Below are 19,430 nucleotides of genomic sequence, written 5' to 3'. Positions count from 1 at the left end.
GCCAAATTGGAACTCAGGTCCTTCTGATTCCAGTGCTGGTATTCTATCCACTGCATCACCTAGCTGCCCCATGGAAGACCCCCTTTTAACACCAGTGAATTTTATTGTGCTTCCCTCTTCTCTCCCTTCCCCCATTAAAGTATCTGTACCATTAAGAACATAGATTTAGAACTGAAAGACACCTCGGAGGTCATCTAGCACAACTCCCTTATGTTATAAATGGGGAAACTGTGTCCCAGAAAGCTTGTGTGATCTGTCCAAAGTCAAACAGGGAATTAGTGGCAAAGTTGGCCTTCAAACTCAAGACTTCTAGACTTCAAATCCTGTTCCACTGCCCCATGCTGCCTGATATTCAAGGACTCCAATAAACCCAGAAATGCTTTTAAATTAATTTGCAGTTTGTTAATCAACCGTTCAATCCACCAATATCTATTAAGTGACTACTATCAGGCACCGTGTTAGGCCCTGTATAAACAAAAGTGAAACATTTCTCAGGATGCTTATATTCTACAAACAAAACAAAATATGGAAACAAAATATGCACATATAAATAAATATAAAATAGATACAAGGATGGAGGCAGCTAGGTGGCTAAGTGGATAGAGCACTGGGTCTGGAGTCAGGAAGACTTTAGTTCAAATCTGGCCTCAGACGCTTACTAGCTATGTGACCCTGGACAAGTCACTTAACCTCTGTTTGCCTTAATCCACTGGAGAAGGAAATAGCAAACCACTGTAGTATTTTTGCCAAGAAAACTCCATAGACAATATGGTCTATGGAATCCGTGAAGAGTCAGATGGGACTGAACAACACGAATATACAAGGTAATTTAAGGGAAAGAATAAACCAGGAAAAGTCTTACATATAGATGTGGGAGTTGGGTTTTGCTTTGAAGGGAGGTAAAGACTTTTTTAGGAGGCAGGGGTGAGGAGAAAAAGTAAAACAGATAAAACCCCCACCTTGAAAGTTATTCTCCCACTGAGGATTCAAACCCACAGGTTGTAGCCCCAAAGATCAGCTGACTAGGATTCGAAGTAACCCTAAGGGGCTGTTGTTTCTAACACTATTCTATTTTTATTTCTAAATTCTATTCTATTTCTAATACTATTATTACCCCTATCAGTGTGCCTCCATCAACAAAAAGGCAGTAGCCTGAACTAGTCTCCAGAGAAAGGAATTAGTGAGCTTGTATAACAAGAACAGATGGTAGAATATTGGTATAAAATATTCTCCTTAAACTAGGGGGTTACACATTCTTCCTATAAAAACAAGGTCCTTGGAGAAAGTGGGCACAGACTTAAAGTCTAACAGGAGAACATAGGTGGCAAAGGGCAACCTCACAGCCCCTGGTTACTGGAATTCCTTCTTTCTCTTTAGGGTGTGAATGAAATTCCCCTTGGATGGGGCACTCCATTGGCTCTGAGGGTTGGTACCTCTACAGAGGCCAAAGGCAATATACCTCTCTCTGCCATTGTACTTTCTGATGCTGCCATTTGTCCTTGGGGACTGTCAACTTCTGTCTGTAGGTTTTCCCTCCCTCATTAGCCACTACTGCTCTAATGAGATGTCTGGATTACCAGAAAAGGAAAGGGGGGTGAGGAGGAGAAATTCTCTGCCTCTCCCTCTCAGGGGTTTTTCCACCATTATACTTGCCAGTTTCTGGACATTTGAGATTCTGAATTGGCTTGCTATTTTTATAGGTAGCCCCAGAGATGTGTCTAGTTCTTTCATCCAATCTCAAAATATTTCCTGTATGGTTCCATCTATTTTTATTCAATGATCAAAGCACTAGATCATTCTCAAAGTGATCAAGGACGTGTTTAAATCTTGTTTGCACTTTTGATTGCTTCAGTCTAGCTGGCAGAGCCTTCTGGAGACTGCTGGGTAGTTCAGTAGATAGAGCAATGGCCTGGAGTCAAGAAGGCCTTAGCTCTAATGTGGTCTTAGACCTTTTCTAGCTGTGTGACCTTGGGCAAGTCACTTAACTTCTATTTGCTTCAGTTTCCACTACTGTAAAATGGGAATCATAATAGCACCTAACTCCGAGAGTTGTTGTGAGAATGGAATGAAATAATATTTGCAAAATGTTTAGCACAGTCTGGCATATAGTAGGTGCTATATAAATGGTAGCTCTGATAATAAAAATTATTATTATTATTATTATTGTTATGTGATTATGTTAATGGAGGTAGATTTAGAAAACCCCATCCTTACACAGGCAAGGGGAATAGACTGGGCAAAGACATGGGGATGGGAAATATTATGTTGTATGTTAGGAATGGCAAGGACAACAGTTTGGTTGGAATATGGAGTAGAAAAAGGGGAGGAACGGGTAATAAACCTAAAAATATAGGACAAAGCCTGATCCTGAAGAAGGGTTTTACATGTCAAACAGAGATGTTTATATTCTATATGAGGGACACACTGAGGAAGGGAATGACAGGGCAAAAGCTATGCTTTTTTTTTTTTTTTTATCCTAAAGACATGGCTTTGCTATGTGGAGGATAATTTGGAGTAGAGAAATTGAAGGCAGAGAGACCAATAAGGAAGCTATTGGATAAGTATAATGCTAGGTCTAGGGATCTAGGGAGGGATCAAAGTGCTTTAGAAGGGTGGGACCATAAACAGCTGGCGAATGGAGTGGGGAGGAGGAGAATGGGGTAAAGTCCTTTGGAGAATCTGAGCTGAGACCTAAAGGGAAAGACGCATTCTGAAAGGTGGAGATGAGGAAGGAGGATATTTCAGGCCTGGGAAATGTCCTGTGTGAATGCACCAAGGTGGGAGATGGAATGTTGAGTTTGAGGAACAGCTCTGATAGGCCAGTTCAATAGCAATTAAATGTTATTTGAATGCCAATTGTTCGTCCTTTTTGTACTTATGCCTCGTGATGGTAAGGAAATTTACAAAAGCTCCGTCTGCAGAACAGAAGATCCATCATTGTTCACTTGTTTCACTTTTGCCCCACTCTTCATGACCCCATTTGGGGTTTTCGTGGCAGAGATACTGGAGTGGCCCGCCATTTCCTTCTCCAGCTCATTTTATAGATGCCAGACTGAGGCAAACAGCGTTAAGTGACTTGCCCAGGGTTACCCGGACAGTGTCTGAGGCTGGATTTGAACTCAGGTCTTCCTGACTCCAGACCTAGAGCTCTGAAGTTCCATCAGGTCCTGTTCATTGGGAAAGGCTTCAGTCATGGGTAGGGCAATATACCATCTGTCATCTGCAGACCAGCTGAATCAAATGCAGAGAGGGTCATCACCAAAAGGTTTGGTAACAGAAGAAAACAATTTTTGGCTGTGGTAAATCACAAAACCATCTTTTTTAAGACATGGATGATCTTTGCTCTAAATTAGTAGATGCAATCACACAAAGATAAAAATAATAAAGATGGCAATATAAAAATGTATATATCTATAATCACACATTTCTGTATGTACATGTATTTATACATATGCATGTGTCTGTATGTCTATGTGATGCACGTACATACAATACACACATGTGCATATACACATAGGTATGTGTGCACATGTATATTTACATACATGTGTACATATTCACATACATATATATTGCTGTACCATGTACTATCAAAGATTAAAAGATGAATAAGACATGGTCCCTGTTGTCAGAATTTACACTGCCATAAGATTAGAAACTCCCTGAGGACAAGGACTGTCTTTCTTTTTCTTATTTGTATCCCCAGTGCTTAGCACAGTGCCTGGTGCATAGTAAATGCTCAATAAATGTTTATCAAACTGAATTGTACACTATGATAGTGGAGACAAAAGATGGAGGCAGCACAGCATACTGGCTAGAAAGCCTGCCTCAGGAATCAGGAAGGCTGGGGTTCAAGTTATTGGTTGTTGCTCTACATTGGCAGGGGGAGTTTCCTCATTGGCAGGCCAAAGTAATCATAAGTTGGGTTCAAAAGAAGAAAAAACAAAACTCAGACAAGTGTTACTGGAATACAAAATAGCACAGGGAAGTGTAGAGGAGATAAAATATTGAGTCCTGAGAAAGGAGGGACTGATTGCTATTGGGTGGTTGGAACGAGGACAACTTTGTGGGGGGCCTTCTTCATTGGTGTAATTAGAGGGCTGAACTAGAAGATAATCTCAAAGGGTCCTTTTTCATCACTAATGTTCTGTGATACATAGATAAAAGAGAAATTGTACCCAACTGGAAATTCATTCATTCAAAAACCCAGAGGGCTCTGCAGGAGAAAGTGAGGCTGGTGACTTGGCACAGCCCTCCCTCACTTAAACCCAATTCACTTGCACATCCTGCATCACCTCCCTGATGTCATGGTCCTCTTCTAGAATGAAGGACAAACAAACAAACAACAACTTGTTAAGACTATCACTCACACATACCCTTCTGAGCCTAGTTTGCCAGAGAAGACTAACTTTATTGAAACAGTTAAGTAACTCATGCCCAAGGGCTTAAAAGAGTGATGGAGATAGCAAGAGCTGTAGGTGCTGAAGGATCAGGTGATTTATCCCTTCTAGATAGATAGTGAAAGAGGATGGGATAAAGGATAGGCAAAATAAGTTAAAGGAAGAGCTAGCCAAGGTGAGAGGGTGGAGAAAGAAGGGAGGAGGAGAAAGGGAGATCGTTGGATGGGCAGATCAGAGACTTAAGGGGAGGAAACGTGTGGAGCATTGTATTCATTTCTGAATGCCACATTTTAGGATACAGTCTCTAGAAGAGGGCAATCAGAATGGTGTAGAAGAAGGAGTACCTGCTTTGGATCTGGGTTTGAATATTAATCCTGCTTCTCTTGGCTTTATTTTCCCCATCTATGGAATGACTTTGGACTACATTATCTCTAAGGTCTCTTATAGCTTGAGAGACAAGTTCGAAAGGACTTGAAACCATCAATCAATAAGCATTTAAGATCCACCGTGTACCAGGCTACGGAGATACAAAGATGAAAAAAATGAAGTCTGTCACAACAAAGCTTACATTTCTATGGAAAGATAAAGCATATACACAAATAAATACAGTACATACATACAGATATTTGGAGAGAAGTAAAAGTTAATAATTGGGGACCTTGAAGTGGGGAACAACTCAGGAAAAGCCTCATGAAGGTCTGAGGTGGCACCCAAGGTGTACTTGAAGGCAGCCAGTGATACTAAGAAGTGGAAGTGAGGAGGGAAGGCATCCTGTGCACGAAGGTAGGGAGGAAGGAGATGAAATTTCCTGTCTGGAAAACAGCAAGCAGCTCGGTTTGACTGGAGCAGAGAGTATAAGTAAGAGAGTAATTTGCAGTAAGATTGGAAAGGTAGATCTACTTTCATAGATTTGGAGCTAGAAGGGACCTCAAGGTCCCGGGTTCAACTGCCCCATTTTGCAGATGAGGAAGCTCAGAGCAGAGGGGTTGAGTCCCGGTGAGAGTCGGCTTGTGAAAGGATGAAGAGCTCGTATTTTATCTCAGAAGCATTAAGAAACCTTTGAACAGTTTTGAGAGTAAGGGGAGGGTGGGTGCAGGCTTAGATTTGTGTTTTAGGAATATTCATCCACTTTGGTGGAGTATGGATTGGAGGTGAGATACAGGAAATGGGAAATCCAATGAGGAGGTTACTGCTTAGCCCCAAGGCAAAAGATGAGGAGAGCCTGTATTCTGGAGTGCCTGAGTTCTGAAAAGGTGAGAGATGTCCAAGATTTTTTAGAGGTAGATTAGACAAGATTTGTTAAATACCACACGGCAAAATTATCTATTGATTAGAAGTCAGGTCCAAAAAGTATTTATGAAGTTGTGACTGCCTGCTGACAGCATCTACTATGTGTGAGACTGTGCTAAGCCTGGGATACAAGGCCGTGCTCTCAAGAAACTCACACTCACAAACAACGACGAAAAAGCAAGACACATACAAGAAAAAGTGTTTAATGTCCAAAAGTGAAATGCATTCCCTTGGAAGGTAGTAGGAATTACCTACTTAACGGAGATTTTAAAGAAGTGCCCAGAGAGCAATTGGTCTTATTACGTGCCTGGCACTTAATTAAATGCTTCTTTCCCGCCTTCCCAGTAGAGAGGATTCTTGCATAGTTAATTGTTTGGACTAGATGGCTGAAGAAGGAAAGGAGATAATTGGGTTGAGAAGAAAGTTAGAAGGTCACAGAGAAAGGGAGACAACTGGAAGGAGAGAGACAAATCGAGTGTGAAGAAAGTTAGAGGAAGACTTTGGAATCCGGGGGACTTCCAGCAGGAGCGAATGGGAAGGAAAATGGAGAAGGGAGGGCGAGAGGATGGGGAAATGAGGCTAGCCGAAGCTGGCGTTAATAAGCCACACCAAGCAACCGAGAAGGGGTGTGGAGGCGTGCACGTTCCCAGCTCCTATATGGTGGAAAGGAAATTAACCACAGCGCGCGCGCACGCACACACACACACACACACACACACACACACACACACTCATGCACACGCGCGCGCGCACACACACACACACACACTCACTCTCTCTCATGCACACGCACACCACGCAAGCCACCCCTGCGCTTCCACCAAACACAAATATCTTGGGAGGAGGGAGGGAGTGGTGTCGCGAGCCTTGAGCCCCGAGGACGAGGACGCCCTAGCCAAGCGGCTCCTCGCTTACAAAGCGTTGCGCAACAGGCGGCCACGGCTCGAGGAAGGAGGCGGAGGAGGAAGAGCAGGAGGAAGGAGGGAGGGCTATCGGGCTGCTGCGTGCAGAAACAGCAGCTGCGGGGACTGTCGGGGAGAGGAGGGCGGGGCGGCAGCGGCTATAAAGCGTCCCTCGCCTGCGAGCGCCGGACATAAACAAACCTAGCACTCTGCGCGCACGCTTACTCCGCTCACCCACGCGTTCGGGCTCTGAGTTCCCTAGCTGGACACGAGACCAGGGCGCGGCTGAGTGGCTTCCCTTGGACCCGCGTTCCTCATCTCCCAAGCCTCTCCCCCCAGGTAAGGCAAGCCTCTCGCCCCACAGCTTCACCACGTGGAACATGATGGGGAGCTCCGTCGTTGGTTTTTTCTCTCTGAGGCTGGACGGAGACCCGCACCTTGGAGCCCTGCGACCCCGCGGTGCGCCCCAGGCGCAGTAGGATCCTCAGGGTGGGCGGGGCGCGCAGAGCTAGCTGCAAAAGTTGGGGGTACTATGATTAAGGGAGGAAGGGGTGCAGAGGTTGGGGTTTGGTGGGGAGGGGAGCGCTGAGTCTCGGGTTAGGTTCCGCCGCCGCTTGGAGGTGAAAGAAGAGGGCTTAAAAAAGGAAGGGCGTGCTCCACTCAGCCCTTCTAGTGTGACCCTGAAGAGCGGAGGGTGGGAGCTGGGATCCCTTCCCATGGATGTGTGCGAACCATGGATGTATGAGTGTGTGTATGTGCACATATGGGAGGGGGATAGATAGGTTATGAACACCTGGCACACTTCGCCTTGGTTTCGTGCCCAGTTTCACAGCTGGCACCTCTGCCCGGGGGGTTCGTGCGCGACGTGGGCGCTTCCCTGGTTTGGGCAAGAAAAGGGAGGCTAGCCAGTGTAGACAAGAAGCCCGGAGTAGGGCGCTTCAGCTAAGGGACCCCCTTCTTTTGCTCCCTCTTCGAGACAAGGGAAGGGGGGAATATGTGGGCGTGGGTGTGCTAGCTTGCGTGCATGTATGTGATGCATAGTTGTGAAAAAAGGGAATGCGAATGAGTACCCAGACAAAAGGGGTCCACCGTGGGTTACGCTCTATGGCCTGGGACTGGGAGGTGGAGGAGAGATAGCGCCAATGGAGGGAAGAGGGTGGGTGTGTCTTGCGGCCCTTGGGGCAGTGGTGCTGTTGGAGTGGGAGAGCTGGTCTGTTATCTGATTCATCTTGGACTTTTAATGACATGGGGTGGGTGGTGAGCAGAGTTTGGGAGAGTGAGCCTTAACTACCTCCTCCCCCCATCTGCCACCCCTGGCCGACCTCCCTTTCTCATCATCAGTCCGGCCAACCCCTCCTGCTTGCAAGTGGTGGAAACAGCTGCAAGCGCGCAGATATTTCTTCTGCAAGTAGCATGCTGCTGGCTTGCCTTAGTTCGGCTAGGATTCAGCCTCTCTGAAGAAGAGGGCAGGCTAGATAGGAACACAGACATTGGCCTCTCCCTGGAAAGAAGGTGCCCGAGCCCGTCCATTTAGGAGCCGAAGCTGCGTGCGATTGATGCCTGCTCTCCCTTTGTGATTCCAGTCAGACTTCCTTCCCCATCTTGTGTCCTTAAGGACTGGTCTGTGTGCATGGGGTATGTTGGAAACAGGAGCAGGGCTTGAGAAGATGCAATTCTGCCCTCTTGCTTCTGAGATTGGCATGGGAAGGCCTAGGGAAAGAACCCAGGACGTGAAAGACAAGGCTACTTCAGGCATCTCACTTGCGCTTCAGTTCCTTGACTGTAAATCCCGTACCTGAAATGCCCTCCTTCCTCTGCTCTTATTACTGACTTCCCTGGCTTTTTTTTTTTTTAAGTCACAACAACAAAAATCCCACGTTCTACAAGAAGCCTTTCCCAACCCCTCCTGTTTCTAGTGCTTCCTCTGTTTCCTATTTATCCTGCACATAATTTGCTTTGTATGTATTTGTTTGCGTGTTGTCTTTCCCCTAATCTAATGATTGTGAACTCTTTGAGGTCTGGGGCTGTTTTTGTATCCTCAGCATTTAGCACAGTGCCCGGCACATAGTAGGCATGTGAGGCAAGTGAGGGGCTTGGACTAGATCTGGCTTTCTCCACGGACATCTAAGGGTTAACGGGTAGATTTCAGGGAGTTTATGAACATGGAAGGGAAAAATAAATTACAGCTTTATTTTCACTAACCCTTACCTGAATTACAGTATTTTAAAAAACATTATTATTTTTTACAATCTTTTTCTGAGAAGGGGTCCAGGGGCTTCACTAGACTGTCAGATTACAGGGTGGTCCATGATCTTAATAAGATTAAGAACTTCTGATGATGGCTTCAGGTCCCTTCCAGCTCAGAATTCTAAATTTGCAGGGTGCTGAGGTAACCTCTGGGAAGACTATAGAAAAATGAGGCTCTGGAGCGCTCAGGTTCTGGATAGATGGCTAATTGTTTTTTCTTTACTTTCCTGGGGTTGACTCAGGGAAGGGAGGGTGGGTGGAGGGAAGGGAGGGTGGGTGGAGTTTCGGTTCTCTTTCTCTAGGGACTGGGGAGACAAATTAGAGGCACCTTATAGTTTTCTGGCTTTCTCTTTCTTGAATGTCTTTCAGCTAAAGAGCTCACTTGCCCTGTGATTTTAGGGGATGTATTTTTTAGTCAATTAAAATAGATTGTGTGTAAGGGTGCTGAGCCGTTAAAGCAGCAACATCTCCAAAGACCAAAGTACCTCCTGCTTGGCAGGGCTGGGGATAGCGCCTGTAGAGTAAATGACATTTCCTCTATCTTTGTAGGTAACCACATTTGCCATAGTCCTCATTAGGCACTGTGAAGGCATTGTCCAAGGTTACCATTCCCATTTCATAGATAAGGAAAACAGACTGAACTGGAGTGACTTGCCCAGGGTCACACAGCAAGGGACTACAAGAGCCAGGGCTCTTAACCAGTTTTCATAAGTTCAGTAGTTTTTTTTTCCCCATAATTCCATAACCCTCAGCCTACCTGGCTTGATTTCTTATTTTTCTGGGCAGGGGCTAGACTAGATGACCTTTGGGGTGACCTGGATTACTCAACTCTGAGCTTCAAAGGGAAGTTGAGAGTGAGATTTTTTTTTTGACTCTGAGTATATGATAAATTCAATGGCAGAACATGGGACTTAAGATGGTGGAGCTGGAAGGAATTCTTAGAGTTTAGAATGTTAGAACATTGCATGCTCCATACCAAATATTATTATTAATAACAGCTAGTATTTATATAGTGCTTCAAGCTTTACAATTATTACCTCATTGGATCCTCACAACAACCCTGGGAGGTAGATACTATTATTATTCTCATTTTACAGATGAAAAAACTGAGGCAGGCAAAGGTCAAGTGACTTGTCCAGGGTCTGGTCACACAGCTAGTGTCAGGGACTAGATTTGAGTCTGGTTTTCTTGACTTCAGGCCCAGGGCTTTTTCAACTGTGCCCATCTAGCTGCCTCCTAGAAAGATAAGAAGGTTGGACCAGATCTAGAGTTCTTAAGCTTTTCAGTGCCAAGGACCTTTTTGACAGCTGAAGCCTATGGATCTTTTCTCAGAATAATGTTTTTAAACGCATAAAATGAAGTCCATAGTATTAGAAATGCAGCCAATTATGTTGAAATAAAAATAATTATAAACATAATATAAAGTAAAATTAGTTGTTAAATATATTTTTTAAAGTTTATGGATTTAAAGTTAAGAATTCCTAGGCTAGACCAGATGAAGCGTGTTCTCTTTCTTTCTCTTAGAAGCAGTTGGGGTTAAGTGACTTGTCCAGGGTCACACAGCTAGTAAGTGTCAGGTGTTTGAGGCCAGATTTGAACGCAGGTCCTTCTGACTCCAGGGCTTTGCTCTATCTACTGTGCCACCTAACTGCCCCCAGATAATCTCTTAAAGGCTAGAATTCTATCTTTCAACAAGTCAACAAGCATTTATTAAGCACCTGCTTTGTGCCAGGCACTGTGCTATGTGCTGAGGATACAAAGAAAGGCCATTCCCCCACAAAACAACAATGAAAACACCAAAACTGAGGATTTATTAAGCCCCAGTTGTAGGCAGTGAAGTCCCAAAGAAATGGTCCTTGTTCTCAAGAAACTTCTTTCAGGGAAATAATATATACAGAATAAATAGAAGATGATTAGGTGGGGGTGAAGACCTGAATTCAAATCTGGCCTCAGACACTCACTAGTTGTGTGACCTTGGGTAAGTCATGTAACTTCCGTTTGCCTGATCCCATGGAGAAGGAAATGGCAAGCCATTTAAGTATTTTTGCCCAGAAAACCCCACATGAGGTCATGAAGAGTTGGACACGACTCAACAACAAAGCTATTCACTCTCCAGCTCAGAGGATTAGAAAGGGTTTCATGTAGAAGGTGGTGTTTGGGTGGAGGTGTGAGAACCACTAAGGATTCTGCTAGGCAGAGAGAGTGAGTGAATTCCAGGCACGTGGGAAAGAGCCAGCAGAAAAGAGTCAGAGAAAGGAGATAGAGGACTGAATGTGAGAGTCAGCAAGAAAGCCCATTTGGCTGGATGGTAGAGTGTATGAAAGGTACTGACTTATGGAAAGGTAACCTATGAGGTTCATGGGTGGGTTCTGGCCAGGGCGACTATCCTTAGATAAGGAAGTTATCCATCGGAGGTCCTTAAGCAGGAGGCGGGAGGGATGGATGGAAAGACTTGGGGCTAGAACCTAGGTTTTCTTTTTTTTTTTTTTTTTTAAGAAATTAAATATTTTATTAAAAACTTAACATTAGGGGCAGCTAGGTGGTGCAGTGGATAGAGCACCAGCCCTGAAGTCAGGAGGACCTGAGTTCAAATCCAGCCTCAGTCCAAACACTTGACACTTACTAGCTGTGTGACCCTGGGCAAGTCACTTAACCCCAATTACCCCAAAAAAATTTAAAAAAAAACTTAACATTAAACATCAATATAAACTATACTTGCTTAGTAACTTTTTCATGTAAATTAGTTAATTTAAATGCATAAAATTTACTAATACCTTTTGAGTTCCTCTCTCTAAGCCCTTTTCAGGATCTTTTGTCATTCTCATTCACTTTTTCTTTTTTTAAATTTATTTATTGATAGTTTTAAACATTCACTTTTATAAGATTTTGAATTATAAGAATTTGAATAAGATGTTCCCCTTTCCAAGACAGCATGCAATCTGATATAGGCTATACAATCATATTAAACATATTTCCACATTAGTCATGTTGTGAAAGAAGAATCAGAACAAAAGGGAAAAACCATGAGAAAGAAAAAACAAAAAACAAGAAAATAGTGTGCTTCGATCTGCATTCAGACTCCACAGTTCTTTCTCCGGATGTGGACAGCATTTTCCATCATGAGTCTTTTGGAATGTCTTAGATCCTCGTATTGCTGAGAAGAGTTAAGTCTATCAGAGTTGGGCATAGCACAATGTTGCTCTTGCGGTGGACAGTGTTTTCCTGGTTCTGCTCACTTCACTCAGCATCAGTTTACACAAGTCTTTACAGGTTTTTCTCAAATCTACCTGCTCATCATTTCTTATGGAACAATAATATTCTATTTCATTCATATACTACAGCTTGTAGAACCTAGGTTTTCTGAACTGTCCAAAGTCAGACCTGGCATTAAAGGCTTTATCAGTTGTCCCGCTGATACTTGGGATGGAAGGCTAACACATCTTTTCCCTTTTTGGTAATAATTTTTCCTTTGTTTTGCAGAGTGGGCGTGTAGACATTAATAGTGATAGAAATCTAATTTTTGTGAAGCTCCCAAGAGATGGGGGTAGGGTGTTGGAGGGGAATAGTCTAAATCATACATTCATGAGAGAAACAAACTGAGTGACAGTGGGAGAGGCTGGGGGGGGGAGTTGGTTAGTAGGATTCCATTTTGTCCTTGTGATGGGAAGGATTCTGAACCGACAGTTTGCCTCTTTGCTTTAAAAAAAAACAAAAACAAAAAACCGTGGCATGTGACCTGAACTGCACACCCACTGGGAAAGAAAGATAGTATTGTCTGATAATGGCCCTCAGGAAGGCCAAGCTTGCCTGGAAAGAACAACAAAGGCCTGAGTCAAAGATTTTGTACCTTCTAGACCCCCAAGATGACTCAATGTTGGAAATCCTTGGATTTGGAGATGGAAGGGAGCTTAGAACAGGGAATGTTTGGAGCTGGGAAGGGATCTTAAAATTGTGTTGAACATAATGATGTTACCATTTGCTCCATTGAACATAGGGAATTGGAAGGGTTCTTAGAATGCTAGAACAGAATCTTAGAATCTAGCATTTGGGAAGACCATCCACAAAGGCCGTCAACCTGCAGACCAGTAATCCTTTCCACTACCTCCATTCCTTGTTTGTGACTCAGGGAGGATGTGTTACTAGTCTTTGAAAGGCTGTTCTGTGGGAGGGAGATTAGACTTTTCCAGTTTGCCTTAAGGGGCAGGGCCTGGAGCTGTGAATGAGTTATAAAAGAGCAGGTTAAGCTAGAAGGACCCCCCCCCCCCAAAAAAAAGAAAAAACAAAGCAAAACCCAAACACCAAACTTCCTAATAACCTGAGCTATCCAAAAATACAATGGGCTTCCTCCAAGGGACTGGGTTCTCTCCTTCCAGGAGGCTTTCAAGCAGACTGGGTAACCATTTGTGGGAGATGTCATAATGGGGATTGTTCTCAGTTAAGGCTTAGACTAGATGACCCCTGTGGTGTCTTCTGGTGATGTCCAGACTCTCAGAAGACCTGGAATGAGGACATTCAGTTGCTCATCCTCTCATTTTAAACTATAGGAAACTGGGGCCCACATGACTGGTGGGGTTGTACCCCGAGTCTTCTCGACCCTAAAATGTGGTGCTGTTTAATAGCAGCCTGACTTGATATTTAACTCCTGGAGACTAGCCAGTCCTATAGCATGTGTTTTCCTTGCCTGGACAGTAGCAGTGACTCAACCACTCTCAAGAGCTTGAGGAATGTTTTGGATATTTACATGCAAAGGGTGTTTTTCTGACCTGAGTCTCTTTCAGTTTTCTATTTGATGGCAAGAGCCTTGTTGATAATCTGCTTTGAGAGGCCTCCCAGTAAGTCAGGGTTCTCTGTATCTCACAGGTAAGTCTGAGGGATTTTTCTAATGCCGGTTCTTGTTTCCCTGACGCCCAGCCTGGCCGAAGGCCTGCCCATTTATGGTCTTTCCTCCTCTTTTACCCTGACGTGTTTTAGGGTGAGGCATGTAACAGAGAATCTAGTTAGTATACACGTTTAGTACTGGAAATACTGAGTACCTCAGAGTGCAGTGTGTAGAATTAGGAGACTGGAGTCTGGCCTTGCCTTTTACTAGTTGTGAGGTGCTGGGCAAGTCACCCAAGACTCAGTTTCCTTATTTATGAAATGGGAATTATAATATTTGAACTGCTTACCTCATGGGGCTCTCCCAAGGATCAAATGGGATAATGGATATAAAATTTTTGGGGGGAGGGGTAAACGAAGCATGCTTATACAATCACAAGCCATTATGATGGGATTTAAACCAAAAGGAATATAAATCCAGTAATTGCCCTCAGGGAGGTTACAGTCTAGTAGGGAACGTAAGTTATAAATACTTAAATAGATTTTTTGATTTCATCAGTTTGGATGGAACATCCTTCAGTGGAGCATCTTTTTTTTGGTGAGTCAGTTCGGGGTTAAGTGACTTGACCAGGGTCACACAGCTAGTAAGTGTCAAGTGTCTTAGGCTGGGTTTGAACTGAGGTCCTCCTGACTCCAAGGCTGGAGCTCTGTCCACTGCATCACCTAGCTGCCACCCATGAGGCATCTTTCAAACCATCTGTACCTGCCCATCCTTTGTGACTCTTACCCAGATCCTCCCAAAAACTTTCCTCATGGAATCCAGCCAGACCTTCCTTGATTTTTACTGATTTTGGAGCAATGGGGCAGCCTATGCAGTACTTGGGCCATCCAGCCATGGTACTCTCACTGCTCTCTCTTAGACCAGGACATCTTTTCCCTCTTACACATTTCTCTGAGATCCCAGGTACGAATTCAAGTTCCCTTTCTTGTATGTTTCAGCCTGCCTGCCCACACCCACTCTGCATTTCTTCATTGCCTACTGGGTCGTACTCTGTTTTAGTTCTTCAGAGGCTGTCAGATTCCATGACTCACAGCCATACAACAACAGGAGAATATTAGTATTTTAAAAGGTGAACTTTTTTTCCTGGCTGAAGCTTGGGGTCATTCAGAGAAACTTGGTGATTTCCTGAAGGCTACCCAGTTTGTCCTTCTATTCCCTTTTCCCCCCAAAGGTGTTTGCTGTTATAGAGAAGAGTCTCAGTCCAAATTAAAGAGGAATTATTCCCTGTGGATGGTGAGGCCTCCTAGATGCTTCTGTGGGCAGAGAATGGCTTGCTGGTTGTTTCAAGCCTACTACAACATTGTAGAGCCTCCTGGAAACGGTCTGTAATTACTCAAAGGAGTATGGTCTAACCATCCACACAGGAAAAATCAAGTGGATGAAAAACCATCAGTGACCAAGGTCATGCTAAACCTCTAAATGGACAATTGATAGAACTTGTCTATCAGAGTATATGTGTGTATAGATATCTATACAATACATACCTATGCATGAGTATGTATATGGGTGTTTGTATATACATACATAAATACATATACATATAACATATACAGGTAATGTAAAATTTATTTATACAAATAGCTATAATACAAAGCAGAATGTGATCGGAGCCATGATAGTATTGTGGAAAGAGCCTTGACCCTCGAGCCAAAGACCTGTGTTCAAATTCTACCTGTGGTACTTATAACCATTGTGACCTAACCTTTCAGAGCCCTTAGTTTCCTCATCTGTAAAATGAGGATTTGGGATAAACATTCTCTAAGCCCTATGACCTATATGTGTATTGGATCCTTTTCCAAATAATCTCTTCTTTTTAATGCACACTTAATTATACCTTTAAAGGAAATCTTGCTGTTGCAGTGAATGCCATTATAGCCCAGGGGCAGATACTGGTTCCAAATCCTTCCATGCCCTACAGTAGTAACACTGGCATCGTTCATAGGATTACAGTGAATTCCCTGGTAGCCACTGGGCATATGATTGCCCAGGTCTGAAGTTCGGGGAATAGCCCTCCTGTAAACTACAAAGCCCTTGGATCCCGTGGTAGTTATCCTTTGGGTCCCCTCTGCTCCAATGTTTCCATGCCAGGAAAAACCTCAAGCCTGCCAAAATACCATCTAGACAAAAAGGCCTGCTGCAGGATCCAGGAACTCAGCAGAGGGGAAAAGGTGGGTGGGGTGCAGGGCCCTTCCCTCTGTCCCCTGCTGTGAGCAGAGCAAGTTAAATTCCCCTTGCTTGGTTCATTGCCACATTTAGTGCAAGGGGGGTCCATCTCCCAGCCCCCATAGGCTAGGAATGTGCAATCACTCTCAATCCCTGGGCCCAGTAATACTGTACGGCCATGATCCTGACATTCTCCATCCCCTGTAACCTCCTAATGGCTCAGCAGGCTGGAACTTTTTTTTCTTCCCAAAGAGTTATAAACTTTAAGAAATCAAGATCTTAACCTAGTAGAAGTTTGCAGATACATACACATTTGCCTTGGGCAAATATTGAATTAACTCTTCTAAACTCAGCCTGGAAACTTCTCTGGCACCAACTAGCTGTGTAAACAGGGGAAAGTTGATGCCCTAGGCCTTGGGTTTTTTTTTTTTTTTGTCTGTAAAATGTGGAGAGTGGGCAGGAGGACGTTAACAGGGGGCATCTAGGTAGTGTTCTAGGCCTAGAGGCCAGAAGTTCTAAATTCAAATCTAGCTTCATATACTTTCTAGCTGTGTGACTGTGGGCAAGTCACTTAATATCTGTTTGCCTCAGTTTCCTCATGAAGAAAATGGGGATGATAATAGCACCTACCTTCCAGGGTTCTTAAGATCAACTGCTATAATACTTGTCAAGTGCTTAGTACGGCGCCTGGCACATAGTAAGTACTATATAAATATTAGTTATTATTAACAAGGCCCCCTTCCAGCATTAAGGAGTTAACAGGCTACATCATTTTCTCTAATGCCTCACTGGCCCCTTCAGATAAGAGCATAGCTTGCCTGTAGCTTCTTTCAAAAGTCAAGTTGGTCAATGAGAGCCTTTCCCCAGTGCTCCTCGTGGTTAAATGTTCCCTCCCTCCTCAAATGCTCTTGTAGTTACAGGATTAAATGTAGTGCCGCCTATTAAAAAATATAATCTGGCTTTTCTGGACTGTAAACTCTGGCACCAGACCCAGGCTTTATCCAGTCCAGGTGTCCTGCCAGGAGACCAAGGCCTGGCCAGCGTGATTCTCCCCTCTCTACCTTCCCCCACTTCATCCCGTGCCTAAGGAATCCAGTCACTGTTGGCATTGCTAATGGAAAGGTCAAGTCCAGCCTAGTGCCCAGGTATGGGTCAACTCACAAACCCTCGGACTGGCTAGACCAGGAGTTCTTAACCTGGGGCCTATGACCTTGTTTTAAAAAAGCAATCTTGATAAACCATATTTCCATATAATTGATTTCCTTTTAATTCCCTGTACTTTATTTTATGCATTTTCAAAGAAGGGATCCATAGACTTCAGCAGGCTTCCAAAGGGCATTCATACAAGAAAAAAAGGTTAAGAATCGTTAGGCCTTGGGCCAAAGATGCTTCCAATACATATGGTGTCTCCCTGTCAGGCATTTTTAACTTGTGGTCCACAAACACCTCCCCCCCCCAGTAGATTTCATATAGGAAATAATGTCTATTTGCACAGATTGTAGCATTTTCATCTCAATTATTTAAAAAATCATTCCAAGAAGAGGTCCAGGACACATAAAAAGTTCAAGAGATCCCTCTTCCTCCCACTCTAATAGATTGTAAGCTTCTTGAACAGGGGAACTTGGTTACTTTAATATTGATATTTTCCAGAGGCCTGGCTCGTAGCAGCCACTCCTTGGATACAGGAACCCGTATCTTAGTGGAAGGGCCCTCCGGTCAGAGGACCTGGCTGGAGTTTGAATCCTGGCCCTGCTCCTACTACTTGGCTGACCCCTGAGTTAGTCCCCTTAACTTGTCTGGGCTTCATCTGTAAAATGAGGTTGGACAGGATGGTCCCTTTTCAGCTCTGAATCTATGCTGCTTTGAACCAAATGACCTAACCACAGGGCTCTGCATACAAATTCAATAAAAAATAAATTCAGTAATTCAATAATAAACAATGCTGGTTGTTAGGACCATGATTTAAGTCCTCTAATCCCATTAGAGTGAATAAGACATTAATTTCACTACAGGAAAATAAATCACTGAGGGCATGGCAGTAGAGATTTTTTTGCAATAGAATTTGTTTTGAATGTTTTTATGGCCTTTAGCAAACTTCACTCAGCTACTAATTAATTGCTATTTAATACTTTAAGTATATCCTCAGCCCCCCCAAACTTTTTTTTTAAAGTGAAACACTTTTCATCTAACAGATAACAGACCTGCACCCTCTGTTTATGGTTTGTGTAGGAAAGCATTTAAAATTCAGGTTGCCAACATTCTTCCAGGCTTGGGGCTGAAGAAGGGCCAGGAAAGTATCCAAGAAGCTGAAGTTTGATTCGGTCTCTATCAGACAGCCCTGGGCAGAAAATTATGGACTGTTCTCCGCAAAAGGAAGCAGAAGATCTGAGGACTTCCAGTTGATATTATTAACCCTGGGCTTGTCTCTCCAGGAAGCCCTTTGACTTCCTATTTGGGGAGGAGGAAGAAGAGGAAGAGATAGGGATGGTAGTTAAATTCAAGTAAGATGTAATAAATCAGTAGAATTTAAAAATCCATCTTCTGAAGGGCCCACTGCTCTGGAAAGAACACTCAGCCCTCATGGACCTCTTCGAAGGCGGCCAGTAGGAAATGGATACACAGCTGTATTGAGTGTATTAACGGGTGAAAAACATCTGGGCTGTGGCCACCGTGCAAGGATTCAATGAAGATCAGTGGTGAACTTTCCAGCAAGCTTCCTCACTCTGTCCCCATTCACTGAGCCCCTGGCCCTCCCCAAACTACTATGGCCTCATCAGTCGTCCACCCCCCACCAAGTCTATTTTATCTTAACAGCCCAAATGTAAGTAACCTTTTGTTCTTTCTGTCTGATGGTTTAAAAAAAAAGTTAGAAGATTGTAGGAAGTTGTGGAAGAAAACAGAAAGGTTGGGAGGGAAGCATTGATAAAACCCCATTCCTTGCATTCGTGCATGCAGAGACCTGTGATTTCATTGTGAGGGAGGGGGAGTGGGGATTTCTCAGGTGTGAAAATTGCTTACACTGATGGCAGATTGGGAATCCCAGCCCACCTTTAATTAGTAGCCGTAATGACCTGGGGCACACAAGTAAAGTGACTCACTCAGGGTCATACAGACTGTATTATGTTAGTAAGATGTTGTTGACTCCCAAGGCTGGGGGGCTGTGTTTGAATCCTGACACAGATACTAGATGTGTCCCCTTCTGAGGGCTTTGATTCTGTCATCTCTACCATGGAGATCAATTGTATCTGCCTTATAGTAATGATGATAGGAGCAGATGAGAATGTAGGTGAAGTATTTTTAAATTTTAAACTGCTAAATGCATGTGATTTCTTCCCTGTCCTCCCTGTCCCCCTGGGAGATTAGTGAGGGACAATTGAGGCAATGAATGCATAGGGGTGGGGGAGTATGGAAGGTGGAAAGTACTCAACAGTGCTAACCAGCCAAAGGGCGGGTCTGGTGACATGAGCTCCCCAGCCCCTCCTCACCCTTCTCCTTTCTACTATTCCTTGGAGATTTGGGGCTCATGGTATAGTAAAAAGAGGGCTGGAT

General features: G+C 43.9%; 1 protein-coding gene across 4 annotated transcripts in view; it reads left to right on the top strand.

Annotated features, from left to right (window-relative positions):
- Positions 1-6,784: 6,784 nt before the first annotated feature.
- NDRG1 (N-myc downstream regulated 1) overlaps positions 6,785-19,430 on the top strand; it is an 83,063-nt gene continuing 70,417 nt past the window's right edge. The window contains exon 1 of one of the 4 annotated variants that reach the window (XM_027845475.1): positions 6,785-6,931. The gene's annotated coding sequence lies outside the window, so the exon portion shown is untranslated. Of the gene's footprint in view, positions 6,932-18,403; positions 18,703-19,430 lie in introns of those variants that run through there. The other 3 variants (XM_027845473.1, XM_027845476.1, XM_027845474.1) reach the window with 3 other exon arrangements.

This window comes from Vombatus ursinus, unplaced genomic scaffold, assembly GCF_900497805.2.
Source record: "Vombatus ursinus unplaced genomic scaffold, bare-nosed wombat genome assembly UNPS02014973.1, whole genome shotgun sequence".
In the NCBI taxonomy this organism is placed as follows: Eukaryota; Metazoa; Chordata; class Mammalia; order Diprotodontia; family Vombatidae; genus Vombatus; species Vombatus ursinus.
The sequence above is the reverse complement of the archived record's forward strand: the minus strand, read 5'-3'. Positions and strand labels throughout refer to the sequence as shown.